Consider the following 15,610-nt stretch of genomic DNA (forward strand, 5'->3'; position numbering starts at 1 on the left):
ATAAGAAATTTAAAAAAAATACGTTTGTTGTAGACGTTTCAAAGATTGTAGTTCTTGTTGTTCATTTGACATTTTGGAATAAATAGAAAAAAGAATGGCTCAGAAATATTCATATTTGTGTACATTATCATAAAAATGGCACATCAGTGCACAAAAACGGCCACTTTTTTGTTATGGTAGTTACTCATAATGGTGAAACTTTTATTAAATCTGAAAATAGTCTATAATTGCAGACGCAGTGAATACTGAGCATGTAAAATTACAAGGTGAAAGAGACATTAGTTGCTGAGAAAAAAATTGAATTCCCTAATCTCAGAAAGTATTTGTTGTAGGACCCATGTTTCTTAGACATTAGTTTCTTGTTTTAACACCCTGTATATATATATACCACATATGATGCGACACGGTTATAATAGAAGAAGACATTCTGCATCATTAATTCATTTCCATTATGTAAACGAACCAATTTAAGAAATAGAGACAGGCCCCGTGATTCAGAGTGCTCTTACAATACTTTCTCACTATAAGTCTATGCTATTTTAGTGAAGTTATTCCAATTTTTTATCGTCACTTTTTATTCATAGTTCATAGGTATAATATGTATACCTCCATTATTTAACAATTCATAACTCTTAAGGAAGGATTTTTGGGACCATAAGGACTGCATTTTGTTATTCGTTAAGGTGAAACATTGAGATGAAAATCGTTAGAATCAACTTCTTATCAATCGAATTTTGCTGTCTTTATTCCTTACGACTACGAACATAAGTTCCGTTTTTATCTAATAAATCTTCTGTACTTCTTGTTCTTAACATTCACCTAACAAAATAACACGTTATTGTTGAATATGGACATATTTGTAGTAATGTAATAAAAATGTTTGCATGAGTCACATGGATACATGCAGGAAGGAAGTAAACCAGTTACTTATAAAATACGAAAAAAATGTAGGAAATAGTTACACCTCTTCTGAAAGTCTACCGGCAATGTCAACACACTGTGATCGTTAGGTTTCCGTGTGCCCCTGCACAAAATAGTCCGTTCCGCACAATGTTGACCTTGTTGCTTTCCTTTTCAATGATGGTAACAGGTGCGGATAGATCCAGGCATGCACGGTATTACACCCACAAAAACAATAGAAACGTTCTTATGGAACTTGCTCGAATTGGCTTTTTTCCCAAGTTGCAACCATGTTCAGTGTATCTGCAGTCTACTATGTGCAGAAAAAATATACATAGGTTGCTTTTTATTTCGACAGAAATTTTGAAGCTGATGATCACGATAGAACATGTCTTACGCCAGCAGCATACTGTATCGGACATTCTGTCTCGGACAGGACGGTTTTGTCTCAGACCTTCGATGTGACAGTGATTGTACGCACTGCTATAAGGCACGAATGTCCGATGAAGTATGCTGCCGGCCTTATATAATGTTCGTCTTATTACAAATAAAATCTTGCTCTGAACCAAGACAGTTACAGTGAGGGGTTGAAATGTTTGTAATAAGAATTTCTATCTGCTGATCACTTTTACTTCCTGATTTTATCATGTACCGAGAAAGCGTTGTTATGCTGCGAAAAATTGTCATTTCAGTATTTTTACCGGAACATAAATATCTGTGATTCTGTTATCGAAAACCATTTCTTCGCACGTCTGTATAGGTTTTTCTTGTAAGCTGCTGAACTAATTATATTCATAATTCGATGTCTTTGAGTCACTTCGTTCGGTAATTATGCAAATTAAATAATACAAGGAATTTTATTAACAGTTGTATCTAAAAATCTAGAAATCGTAGATGCCAAGGAAAACATTTTAAAAGATGAACTGACTGACTGTAAAATTGTATTTGGAGCCGTAACAGGCTTTTTAAGCCAAATCCTTGAGTTATGAAGCCACAATTCAGTTCTCAAAAGTCGGCTCTATGTTAAAGAATTTTGGAAACCTTTTCTAAGAAAATACGCTTACAGAAAAGTTTGAGAAACACTTGAGAGAAAGGGGAATAGGGAGGTAGAACTTAAACTGAGAAGGATTCAATCCGGCATCGGAACTGGAATCCGGTGTGGCTTAGTGGATAAAGCGTCAACACGTAGAGCTGAAAACCCGAGTTCGGGTCCCGGTGCCGAAGAGAATTTTTCTCCGTTCTATTCATTTTTCACTTGAGAGAAAGCAAGAAAAAACATAATAATATTTACATCTCATCATGATCATCATCATCATCATCATCATCATGAACTTCTTCGTTTTGGACCATGTGATCTGTAACGATTAGTGTCCTGCGATGTTCGAACATGAGAGTTGCAACCAAAATATTACAAACTTCGTCTTATTCCATATGAAAAACTAATCGAGAGATCTGTGCTAACATACTTCAGCGGTTAAAACATGAAGAGACAGGAATGGATCACAGCGAATATTTCCATAACCAGGTGGAACAAACACGACAGGCCTCCTTCTGCAGAGCGAACATCGGCGAATATCGAACTTTGCCATACTCGACAAACTTGAACCGAACATAGCGCTAGTAACGATAATCTAAGAAAGATGGCCTTGAAGCCTCCATCGCTGTCTTGGTCTTCCTTGATCTCTGTGTCCGCTTGGTCTGTAGGCTATACTGAGGCTAATCTTGGAAGTCTGTCCTTTCCATTCTTTGTACATGGTTCTTCCACTGTTGCTGATATTGTTGAGCTAAAGGGAAAAATTGAGACGGTGTCGGGTGGAGTTCCTGGGTTAGGTTAGGTCTTCCTGGGTAGCTCAGTTGATAGAGCGTTGGTACGTTCAACCAGAGGCCCCGGGATCGATACCCGGTCCCGGAACAATTTTATCCTTGAAATTATTTAAATATTCTTTTCAGGGAGCTTTACCTGAAAAACTAGATTCGCAACATTTCGATTATTTTCAATTTTTATTATCAATAAGCAATATAAACTAATTTCAGTACTTATTAGATTATCTTCCCTGTCTTCAATGTGGTCTTTGATCTTTAAAGTTATATAAATTATCCATGCTTACAGCCATGTAATACAATGCTAGTTTGGCGGGATTTTCAGAAGTGTCTGAAGAAACATTAAATAAACTTATTGGCAACGTTTAAAGTGCAACCGAAAGATTTAAATAGCTGCTGTACAACCAACCAACATACAGTGTGTTAGCTAATATCTGAAGAGCCTTTGGGGATTTAACAAAGAACCTAAAAATAAGAAGAAAAAGGTCTTTTATATGGACAGTCAATTTCGCTTTGGTTTTTGTTTTTTTTTTTTTTTTAATTATAGGGACTTCTTAGTTCATAATGTTTGCTTCATTGCAATTTCATTTTTACATATTTGTATACCAAGTCCGTGCATAATTCTACAGACAGGGCTCAAAATGGCCACACTAAGCTCTAATACAGGTTTCTAAGTGCTTAATCGTGGACTTTTACTTGTGTGAACATTTGAAAGCATTCAAGACCTACTGAAAGCATTGAAATTCTTCACCTTTGTCAATCAGATAGCCTACAATAATATGAGAGGGAATATGACAGTCCATTACGCGAAGCTTAGAAGCCTGTATTAGAACCAGTGTTGGCACTATATGTAGAAATATGCATTAATAACAAAAAAATTATTTATTCGCAATTGACGAACTGTACTTAATTCTTCAAATTAATACTTTACAGCAATGGTCGACATTTCTTGACTCGCGAGTCAACCCCTTAATACACAAGCAGGGCAGAGCGGTAAGACATAATCTCCCTCTCCTTAGCCATCACTTGTTCATTCAAAGTTGTCCACACCTGTGGAGTAACGGTTAGCGCGTCTGACCGCGAAACCAGGTGATCCGGATTCGAATCCAGGTCGGGGAAAGTTACCTGGTTGAGGTTTTTCCGGAGTTTTCCTTCAACCCAATATGAGCAAATGCTGGGTAACTTTCGGTGCTGGACCCCGGACTCATTTCTCATTCAGACGCTAAATAACCTAAGATGTTGATACAGCGTCGTAAGATACCTAACCTACTTAAAAATGCATTCAAAGTTAAGCACTTCAGGTATAGTCCCCCTCCTACCTTCTCTTTGCTCTGTATTGCGGGATGCATTTTATATGGCGTAATCTTTGCCGGCCGCTACCTTACATTATCATGTACCCGTCATCACACCTCTGGAAGACGACGGATGCCGTCTACAGAGTCACTTTGCTCTAAGCTTCTAGTTGACTGCTCTACATCTGTTATGATGGCCCGTCTGTTACTGTGGTTCTTTCATTTTAGGGAAAAACTCATAGTCGTAGGATCTGATATCCGGAGAACACGGAGGACATTGCTTCCTGTAATGCTTCATGACTTTTTAGAATTTTTTTCTTCCTGCTCATATTTGCTGGACATTTCGTTAGGGTGTTGCAGGTAACATTCATATTACAATCACTGCTTATGGAATATAAATAGGATTATTTTCTTATAAATTACAGGTAACACACATCAGGCACCATTCCATCTCATACTACCAGTTTACATTGGTCGCCTCTAGGGGAGCTGAATATTAGCAGTGTTGTCGCTAATTTTCGCATAACCTTTATGTATGTAACTGTTATTGCGGACAATCCGATACATATTTGAGGAGGTGGTGAACAAAACGAGTTTAGTCAAGTAAATAAGAATTTTCAGGAAAGACAAAAAACCGTTATCTTTAATAACATTAAATGTTTACATTATCACAGTTTATCACACTTCGGATATAGTTTCACACACATTTTTAAAATCAAAACTTGTTATTTGTGTTTTAAACCTGTTTAAATATTGGACTAAATATTTTTTGATCAACCCAGGGTGGACATAATCTTTTTTGAATGACCACTGATACTTTTTTTTTTTATAATTTCTTCTTCCTAGGATTTACAGTTATTTTTCTTGAGTCTTCGTTGGCTTCACCTACACTCACAACACTGTCTTCAATATCACTCATTGTTTCAAAATGGATAAAATAATATACAACGTTTAAAACAAGATGTAAAATGGCCAGCACAAAGTTAGCAGCACAAGTTAAGAAAAACACACACAATGTGCAAATCATGATGGAATAATGGTTGCTACGGCAACGGCTCCATGGTTAGTTGATTGTGACTTATTCTTTTCTGATTGACAATATGTAGTGTATTAAATTCCTTTTTAATGGGATAAAATTTTTTTTCATTAATTTTAATGTGAACACATTGTAGGAAATACCAACCTTCCAAAAAAAGTAACCTTAACTCAATTTGTTTTGCAACTAAACTCATTTGTTCGCCAACTCCTCATTTATTTATTTATTTATTTACTTATTTACTTACTTATTTATTCATTTATTTACTTATTTATTTATTTACTTATTTATTTAGTTGTTTATTTACTTATTTACTTAGTTACTTATTTACTTACTTATTTAGTTATTTATTTACTTATTTACTTAGTAACTTATTTATTTATTTACTTATTTACTTAGTTACTTACTTATTTACTTACTTATTTATTTACTTAGTTACTTACTTATTCATTTGTTTATTTATTTATTTATTTATTGTCTTATTTATTTATTGACATTTATTTATTTACTTAGTTACTTACTTATTTATTTAGTTGTTTATTTACTTAGTTATTTATTTATTTTCATTTATTTATTTATCTATTTATTTATTTACTTAGTTACTTATTTATTTATTTATTTATTTATTTTGTTTATTCATTTATTTTCTTATTTATTTATTTGTTTGTTTGTTTATTCTGGTAGATTTAAGGCTATGAGGCCTTCTCTTCTACACTATCAGAAGTAAAATATACACTCAAACAAAAGCAATAACAAAAGTAGTAAAAGTATGTATAATAATGATAGGTCTATTATTAGTTGAGCTTATTTACTAAAATGTGCAATGAGAAAGCATGTGCCGATTATATGATTCACTTATTCTGTACGCTTTCATACCAAAAATCTCAATATACAAACTTGAGTGATTATTAAGGTTTTCTCATTGCCTTTTTTACGACGGGCGGGGAATTGTTTACGAGGTCAGATTGTAGTTGACCGTTGGTGGAGAAATAAGAGGGGGAGTTGGGAGACATTTTTCAGCGCTCTGTGGACAATACACTTCAGTTGTAACGACCGCTTCTTTAAATAATACTTCGCTAGAGGTTAACGAATTAAAAACATCCAGAGAGGGAACGTGCATGTTTCGGTTATAGTTGTTAACTACATTAAACGTTTAATTTGTTATTATCTTCAACGTCGTCCACTGTATGGATTTAGGCCTTTTGGAAAGTTACCAAATCCGATAGAATTCGTCCTTCCATCCAGTTAAGAGAGCGTCCGACATCTCGATGTCCTTTCAGTTCGCAATCCAGTTTTATTTTAAGGAGTGTCTCTGTTGGCATTAGGCTATTAAATGTGCCATTACCAGTTCTGTTCTTGTGTTTCTGTTTCTATTCTGCTGTAGAGTTGAATATGTTCAGTTCTACTTCTGTGTCTGAACTTTTTTTATACAATAGTAATATGCGTTACAAGAGCGGTATGTTGAAGTTTTCATGTTCGAGGAAAAGTTTGAAAAAGCGAAACGTAGTTGAGCTTTTTTAATTTCCGAGAATTGAAAGAAAACATACCGCTCATGTATCGTACATTATTTTGTGCGAAGAAAGAGAAATTTCTAATTAGTTGCAATGAAATCTCCATCTTGGTTTCTCTTCAATGACGACAAATTTGCAAAACAAAAATATCTATCTTCAACATTGTTGCTTTAAAATGTTTTCTGTGTTTACTACACTCCAGCAGGCCGTGATATACGTCTGTCTTTTTTCCCCCCAGTCTATGATGAGTCTGGAATCTCGTTGATTTTCTCACGGCTTCCTTAATGTTACTTGCATCACGAATGAAGTAACTTTAGTGGAGTTGTAGAGTTTACTTAATTTTTGCAAATATTTAAAAACAATAATTAACAGTGCAATTTAGGTGAAATTGCAGTGGTATAATTATTACTATATTGAACGTCTCTAAAAATAATATGTTAAAAGCCTAAAGCAGTAAAATCAATATGTCACTTAAGCGGTAAGAAGAGGGAAATTGTTATGTGTGTTAGGTTGGGAATACTGAATGTGGAATTTTAGACTTTCCGCGGATTGGTTTTGTGCGGAAACCAAGCAAATACGCACGATCTCGCACAAAATTACTTACCTCGGCACCGAATCTGAAAACTTACGCACATTACATAAAAGTCTATTAAATTATGACTAAAATATGTCCAATTAATTATATGTCCACTTTATCTTAGTCCAGAAACACAAATTGTATGTCCACTTTTTTATGTCAACTGCATGAATGTCCACCTAAAACGATTATGTCCATTTCACATAACCAATTAGCTACACGTCGTCTTCTGTTTCTTCACCTTCATTTAACTTCATTGGCGATGCGTCCTATACGTTCAATGGTTCAGAGAACACCCAGGAAAAACAAGAAAAATAGTTTAATTGTTTAAATAAATTTATTTATAATTTACACTATCATTCTTTGTTTCTTGCTTATCTTTCATAAGTTTATTTGCAGTTCTGATGTATATTTGTCGTATGATAACTTTTGAACCGCAGAGATCGAATACGTACATACTTGTAAGCTTCTGAGGTTCAATTTTTCCTCTGAACCTCGCCAAGTCAGCTTCTGCGGGGCGAGAGGCAAGGGGAAATGCTGCATAGCAAACGTGTGGTTGTGCTGGTGTTTGGACCAGCGCAGCTGTAGTCACGTGATTGTGAAACAGCCGACACACGAAAGACTTCGTGTAGCAAACCGGTAGTTATTTCCAATCTGTAGCTGAGATCACGCTTTTAGCACGTGTACGTGTGTGTTACTGATTGTTGTATTTATTAATGGTTTCTTACAATCCTTTAAATGTCCATTTAGTCTTTCTCGGTGTTTTAGTCTTTATATATCCACCTGTGAGTGTGACCAGTGTTCGTTTCCAAAGAAAATGATTAGAGTTCAATATCTTTTACAAACAAATTTTTCAGTTGCAATCTTGGAAGATAAATGTAAAATAAAGAAGCTTGGAAGGCCGTTACCTCAACTTGATTTAAAAGAAGCACAAACAAGCCGAGGTAAGACATTTTGCAAGGTTTTTAATGTAAAAAAATTATAAGTTTTTCTTATTTCAGGTGGAAATCTTACTGGCATTTCCCTTGTCCTTTCTCGAGTAGATGTTCATCCCTTATGTAAATCCAGACGTTTGAGATGGACAGGGCATGTAGCACGTATGGGCGAATCCAACACGTAGATGGGAAGATAATATTAAAATGGATTTGAGGGAGGTGGAATATGATTGTAGAGAATGGATTAATCTCGATCAGTTTAGGGACCGATGGAGGCCTTATGTAAGGGCGGCAATGAACCTCCGGGTTTCTTAAAAGCCTAAGTATAGACTTATTGTAGGTGTATGTACAATTTTGCCTGGAGGAGCGCCTTACGGTCTTAACTTTGCCTAAATAAATAAATACACATATTCATTTCACATTCCGCGACTGGACATAGGCCTATATAAAAAGTGGACATAATGTATATGAAAGGTGGATATAAATAAAAATTGGCATAAACGTGTGTGGACATAAGTCAATGGACCCAAAAATGTGGGTGTAAATAAAAGTGAGTAAAAAAATTAACATAAAAGTTTATGGACATGACATCAATGGACATATCGTCCTGAAAGCCCGGGAAGATTACCGAATGCCAGCGAGTTACACCTATTGAACGTATACCCTATGTTTCGCATCGATGCGAAGTCGTGAGTGTTTTACAGAGAAACAAAGTTTGGGTGGTTATCTCCATCCGGAATTATCGAAGCTCGTACACCTTACCCAGACAGTATATTTTTATTATATCAAATTATACTATGAAAAGAAAAATGAAATCAAAATGGTGTTGAATATTTTCAAGTGAAAAATTGTTCCGGGGCCGGGCATCGATCTCTGTGTGACTAAGTTTGAGTGCTCTCGATGTGGGTTTCTGGTTTCTCGTCAGCCCAATCGGAGTGTGTGGATATAAGGGGAAAAATTGAGATGGTGTCGGGTGGAGTTCCTGGGTAGCTCAGTTGGTAAGAGCGCTGGTGCCAGAGGTCCCAGGATCAATATCAGGCCACGGAACAATTTTTCCTCGAAATTATTCAAGTCTGCTTCACGGGAGCTTTACCTGACAGCTAGATGTTGTTGTTGGATTGAATATCAGAATGGTGAGGGAAACGGAAGTATTGCATGTAAACTCCAGGGATCGAATCCTACTTCGCATCATGGTTCTAGCACTGAACTTACTTACTTACTTACTAGCTTCTTTTAAGGAACACGGAGGTTCATTACCGCCCTCACATAAGCCCGCCATTGGTCCCTATCCTGAGCAAGATTAACCCAGTCTCTATCATCATCTCCCACCTCCCTCAAATCTATTTTAATATTATCTTCCCATCGACATCTCTGCCTCCCCAAAGGCCTTTTTCCCTCCGGCCTCCCAACTAACACTCTATATGCATTTCTGGATTCGCCCATACGTGCTACATGCCCTGCCCATCTCAAACGTCTGGATTTAATGTTCCTAATTATGTCAGGTGAAGAATATAATGCGTGCAGTTCTGCGTTGTGTAACTTTCTCCATTCTCCTGTAACTTCATCCCTCTTAGCCCCAAATATTTTCCTATGCACCTTATTCTCAAACACCCTTAACCTATGTTCCTCTCTCAAATTGAGAGTCCAAGTTTCACAACCATGCAGAACAATCAGTAATATAACTGTTTTATAAATTCTAACTTTCAGATTTTTTGACAGAGGACTGGATGATAAAACCTTTTCAACCGAATATTAACAGGGATTTCCCATATTTATTCTGTGTTTAATTTCCTCCCGAATATCATTTATATTTGTTACTGTTGCTCCCAGGTATTTGAATTTTTCCATCTCTTCAAAGGATAAATTTCTAATTTTTATATTTCCATTTCGTACAATATCCTCGTCACGAGACATAATCATATACTTTGTCTTTTCGGGATTTACTTCCAAACCTATCTACTATCTATCTATTTACTTGCTTCAAGTAAAATTCCCGTATTTTCCCTAATCGTTCGTGGATTTTCTCCTAACATATTCACAAGCAGCTGATGTAACCCATTCAATTCCAAACCCTCTCTGTTATCCTGGACTTTCCTAATGGCGTAATCTAGAGCAAAGTTAAAAAGTAAAGGTGATAGTGCATCTCCTTGCTTTAGCCCACAGTGAATTGGAAACTCATCTGACAGAAATTGATCTATACGGATTCTGCTGTACGTTTCACTGAGACACATTTTAATTAACCGAACTATCTAGCACTGAACTACTGAAAAGAATGAGTTTCATGATTTCCTATTTCACTAGTGCTGTGTTTTTGTTGGCTTTACAGCCATGTAAAGTGTTTATTGGGATAAGTGGTATACAATAGTAAAGTAAGGTCACTATGTTAGAATATATTTACTACGGCGTAAACAGGAGAATAGGCCTATATTGATTTAAATAGCACAGAATATGGAGCCTGCGTCAAGGGAGTAGGAAAATGAACCCCCTCCCCCATAATTGTAGATAAATCTGATCACTGAGCAGATCGATTAATTACGAGAAAGTGTTATTGCGGGCCAGCCATGGCTCGGAACGGAAGTGCCCTTGCAGGGAGTTTCCCAATCGCTACACAGTAGCTGCTGCTATTTGTGGAGCGCCTACCCCACGCGGAAGATTCTTGTATGATTCATCTTCACGGCCGTGTCCCACGGATTGTGTGTAATTTTAGCGACTTTCACAACAATGTGATGCAGTGAAATCACTACGGCCCTTGCAATCGATGCCAGGGGTTGATGGAAGGGATATGATTGCTGCTATTCCACGTACTCTTCCCATATTTTCCCGGAAACACGAAAAGAAATGACCGGAAATATTAGTAAATGAAGTCAGTCAGAGACTGTGTACGCACTTTCCGAATACAATGTCAGCACGCCACTGTTCCTTAGGAGATTTTTAGAGTCGTTTATTTGACAACAGTCTCGCCTGTTTACGATAGAACAGACGAAATTTTATTTCTGGTAATTCAAAAAAATTCGTGAACTGAAATTCCAATATTGCTAGAGGCTTTTACATTGTTAAGCCTACGCGAATAGTGAGGTTAGGATTTTTTCCGTATTATACTAGGGCATTCGACAAGTAATGGCAAAATAGTAAGTTTCGCACTAAATTTATTTAGGTTACTTCTGACATTAAATACTTCAAATATGGTCTCCTGCCATGTCAACAATACTTCGCCAAATTCTTGGAAGACGGCGGACTCCATCTGCAGTAGCATTTCTGGATATTTTTCTCACTGATCAATCTAAATCCCTTCGGATATCAACTCTTGATTGAAAGCGAATGCCTCGCTTCCACCCAATTTGCATTAGCTTAGTATGGTAGGACTTTTCTCCCACAGGTTTTTTGCAATGCCCTAAAGCACCGAGTTGAATGTTTTTCTCTTGCAACTTGGATTTTTTGAAGCAATTTTGTTCGTAACTTTTAGAGCTGTATTGTTTACTATAAATCAGAAACAGCTAATGTATTTACAAAATATGGCTACTTCGAGACTTTCAATATTGCAAATTTATGAAACAGTCGCTGTTCTATTACATAGTACAAGATTTCAATGGTCACCGGTAGGAGCACTGATTTACAGTAGGCCTATTGTTACCATTACTTATCAAATGGCCTAGTAGATGTAGAACAAATAATGGGGAAAAGTGCCTCAATGTGCACTTTCCCCTTCGTCTTATTTTACTCCCTTCTACCTTTTAGTTAACTTCTACGTAGGCCTATATCTATACTATGTCCGCAGAGTTTTCTATCATTCAAAACAATTGAGTTGGCATCAGTGGCGGAATTATGTCTGACTTTAAGCCACAGAAGTATGTGAAAAAATAAACGAATGAATACTGAAGTACTATATGTGTTCCTTGTAATATTAAGACATTTTTTTCATAACTCTGTTGGTCTAAAATGAATACTCTAAAATGAATGTCAAGTCAATGAGGATATCTAAAATAACAAACATGGCATCTTAAGTCTTTATTGCTATTATGTTCGAAAAATTTTAATATTCAAAGAGATAAACGCGACGAAAAAAATAAGTACATGAGTACAGAGGAATTCTACCGGTAGATCGCGAGAATCGATTCTACAGTGGAAAGCGTTCAAAGAAAACTTTTATAATGAATGTTATTCATTACTTTCTTCATATTGTTGAAACTGATTTCTTTGTTAGGTCCTACAAATGGTGGAGATATTTATTTTCCAGTGAAGCAGTTTCGGACAAAATTCCAATTCACAAGCTTGTAAGTGCAGGAAAATATCGTTAGGCCTCTAACGTGCAACGAAACTGTCAGTATTACGAAATCATCTTCAGCCCCTGCCTTTTTCTTCATGTAATTTAATGTTAAAATATTTAAATTTAACCAATTTTATTTTTAAGGAAAAAAATTAGTGTAATGAAATAGAAATTTCACTTCCTTACCGAAAAATCTAGTTTTTTTTTTTTTTAACGAAAAGTACTTTAAATATAAGGTACAATTCGTTAGCAAATAAGGGCATTATTTTATATTATATTGATATTGAGAAGAAGTCTAAGTATATATGAACCTTGTCTGTCGTATCTTTCTCGAAACGTCCCTCTTAAACAATGGTCTGTCATTGGTTTGCTGTTTGGCAGTAGAGGTTCTATTACAAAATTCACGTGGAATTATCTTAAGGAACTTCACATTCCTTTTGATTATGTAATGTCTGTTCTTATAAATATTATCAAGGATTCTCTTCAAATATTACATCATCATCTCTATTTCAATTAATTCACTTATATTTGCCTTCAACAATTAACTTCCTTTTTCTTTAATGTTTCAAATCACATTACATTGTACATATTTATTGTATTCAGGACCGTTGTGGTCACTTAAATTCTTTGAGCTGATGTCTTTAATGAATAAATAAAATATTGAAATTGCATGATGACCAGTGATTTGACCAGTGATGTCATGAACTTGTCCGAAATCTTGGGTGATTACTTCGAGCTATCAACATTTTATTGTCCAACAGTGTCTTAAAAAGTAAATCACAGAATTCTCTAGCAATTGAAATATACTTACTTACAAATGGCCTTTAAGGAACCCGGAGGTTCATTGCCGCCTTCACATAAGCTCTCAAATCTATTCAATATTATCCTCCCATCTACGTCTCGGCCTCCCCAAAGGTATTTTTCCCTCAGGTCTTCCAACTAACATTCTATATGCATTTTTCGATCACCCATATGTGCTACATGCCCCGCCCATCTCAAACGTCTGGATTTAATGTTCCTATTTGTGTGTTTGACAGGTAAGGAAACGATGTAATAAAATATCTAAACAAACACATGAGATCAATGCCCACAGATAATAGCTGTAGCATCTATGGAACACCGTGTCTTGTTTGATTTCATTTATTTTATTTTCCTTGGGGTGGGCAATCTGTAGGTATAATTACGATTAGATGTGTACCTAAAAGTCGCCAATTTCCCAATGCTAGTGGTTAATTTCTATATCCAAAATAGGAAGAACAGGATTAAAGCAGTTAATCGCAGACCTAGTTATTTGTTAAAGAAATGAGTATCATACATTTTAACTGTGTAGATACTCACAAAAACAAATGTGAGAGTTACATATATGAAAACAGATATGATTTTGCATCCCAGCTTATGTGCTACGATGGCGTCACTTGTACTTAGGATGTATCTTCCAGTATAGTACAGAATCACTTCAGTTTTACCTGACTCAAAGTTTACGAGAGAATAAAACATCCGCGTTATGAGCCATGTGATCTCTGATTTCTAACATGTTATGAATGAAGTCCGGATGTTTAGGCACTTAAAATCTTAAAATAATCTGGCAAAATTGCATTTAAAAAGAAGTTATAATAACAGAAAAGCACTATAAAATTTGGAAAGATTTTATGAAACAAGTTAAAATAATAAAAGGCACTCTAAAGTTACAAAAGGCGTTACGAAACATTTGTGGTTAATTTACACTTTAATATACACACTTCCTTATTTTACTGACCATAACAATAATATTGTTTTTTTTTTTTTCACTGCAGGCTCAAACTCTGCATTCTAACGGACAAAACGGATACTGGAAAGTTTTCTTTTCTCAATCGTACTATCAGGGACTGGAATGCTTTACCTGCAGACTTACTAAAGGCTTTACCAACAACCAAAAATGTATTTAAAAATAGGCTTAAGGACTTTACTAATAGACGATAATTATACACAGTATGTAAAGGATGTAAATTATATTTTGTTATTGAAGTGTTGTATCAGTGAAGAATTATGTTGTGTCAGTGAAGTGTGTTGTGTCAGTGAAGTGTGTTGTGTCAGTGAAACGTGTTCCTGTCAGGGAAGCTTTATATTTTATAGTGGCAGTGCAAAGTATTTGAACAGTGAAATGTTTTTGAAATGTTAGTGAAATCAGGATAGAATCAGTGAAATGTGTCGTAGTTCCAGTGCAGTGAGTGAGTTGACAGCGAAATGAGTGTAATGTGGAAAGGTACTTGTGCAGATATGAACATATCATACTCGTGGGTTTTAGTTCGTACTTAGATTTAAGATACAAATTAGATTTATTTTAAATGTTATTTTAAGCTTCATTTAATTTAGGATATTCCCTATTATTATTATTATTATTATTATTATTATTATTATTATTATTATTATTATTATTATTATTATTATTATTATTATTATTATTATTATTATTATTATTATTATTATCAATTATTGTTAGAATTAATTATTTGTATTAATTATTGGTATTATTATTAAGTGTATTTTTAATTAACAAGTTTATTATTGTCATTATTGAGTGTAATTAGTTACCACTGCCACCATTGCAGTGTGAATAAATACATACATACAAAATGTTGTTTATAGCCGAGAAAGATATTTTTATACAAACTGATGTTAAGTGTTTGAAGCAAGTTAGATTTGACGACTAAAGCAAACCACAAAATATCGTTCATTATCTTGATTTCTTTTTCTAAGTCAGAATTTGTCGACATTCACGTTCAGTGCTCTCACCCGAATGACTTTCCAGTTCATCTGAAACAATTTGAAGTTGTTTCCTGTATGTTAAAAAAAATATTCAGTAATGTCGCAAATGTATTAGCTATTTTATGAATTCGATAGTATACAATATTGAGATGATGGGAAAGAGAGACCATTTGAGACATGAGGACAAGAAAGGAGTTTCTTTTTCTCTCCAATTGGGGCAATTTCATCAAGAGGAAGTACATACACCATCTAATTATAATTTTCAACAATCATTTAAAATGGAACCAACACATTAATTACATTTGTAATCAATTACGTAAAATAATATATTATTTTGTTTTATTGAGGAATTACTTGTCAATAAGTTTATTACGCACAATATATTTAACTTTATTTCAATCGGTAATTATGTATGGAATTATAGCTCATTTAAATCCAATTTTAATCCACTTTTAATCCACAGAAGAAAATAATTAAAATTTGTCTTCATAAACCTATTGATTTTCCATCTCAAAAATTGTTTTTAGAC

General features: G+C 34.9%; 1 protein-coding gene across 6 annotated transcripts in view; it reads left to right on the forward strand.

Moving 5' to 3' along the window:
- Window positions 1-15,610, forward strand: part of Obsc (Obscurin) — a 439,567-nt gene that overhangs the window by 172,213 nt on the left and 251,744 nt on the right. The window lies entirely within an intron of this gene.

The sequence above is a fragment of the Periplaneta americana genome, chromosome 16 (assembly GCF_040183065.1).
Source record: "Periplaneta americana isolate PAMFEO1 chromosome 16, P.americana_PAMFEO1_priV1, whole genome shotgun sequence".
Lineage (NCBI taxonomy): Eukaryota > Metazoa > Arthropoda > Insecta > Blattodea > Blattidae > Periplaneta > Periplaneta americana.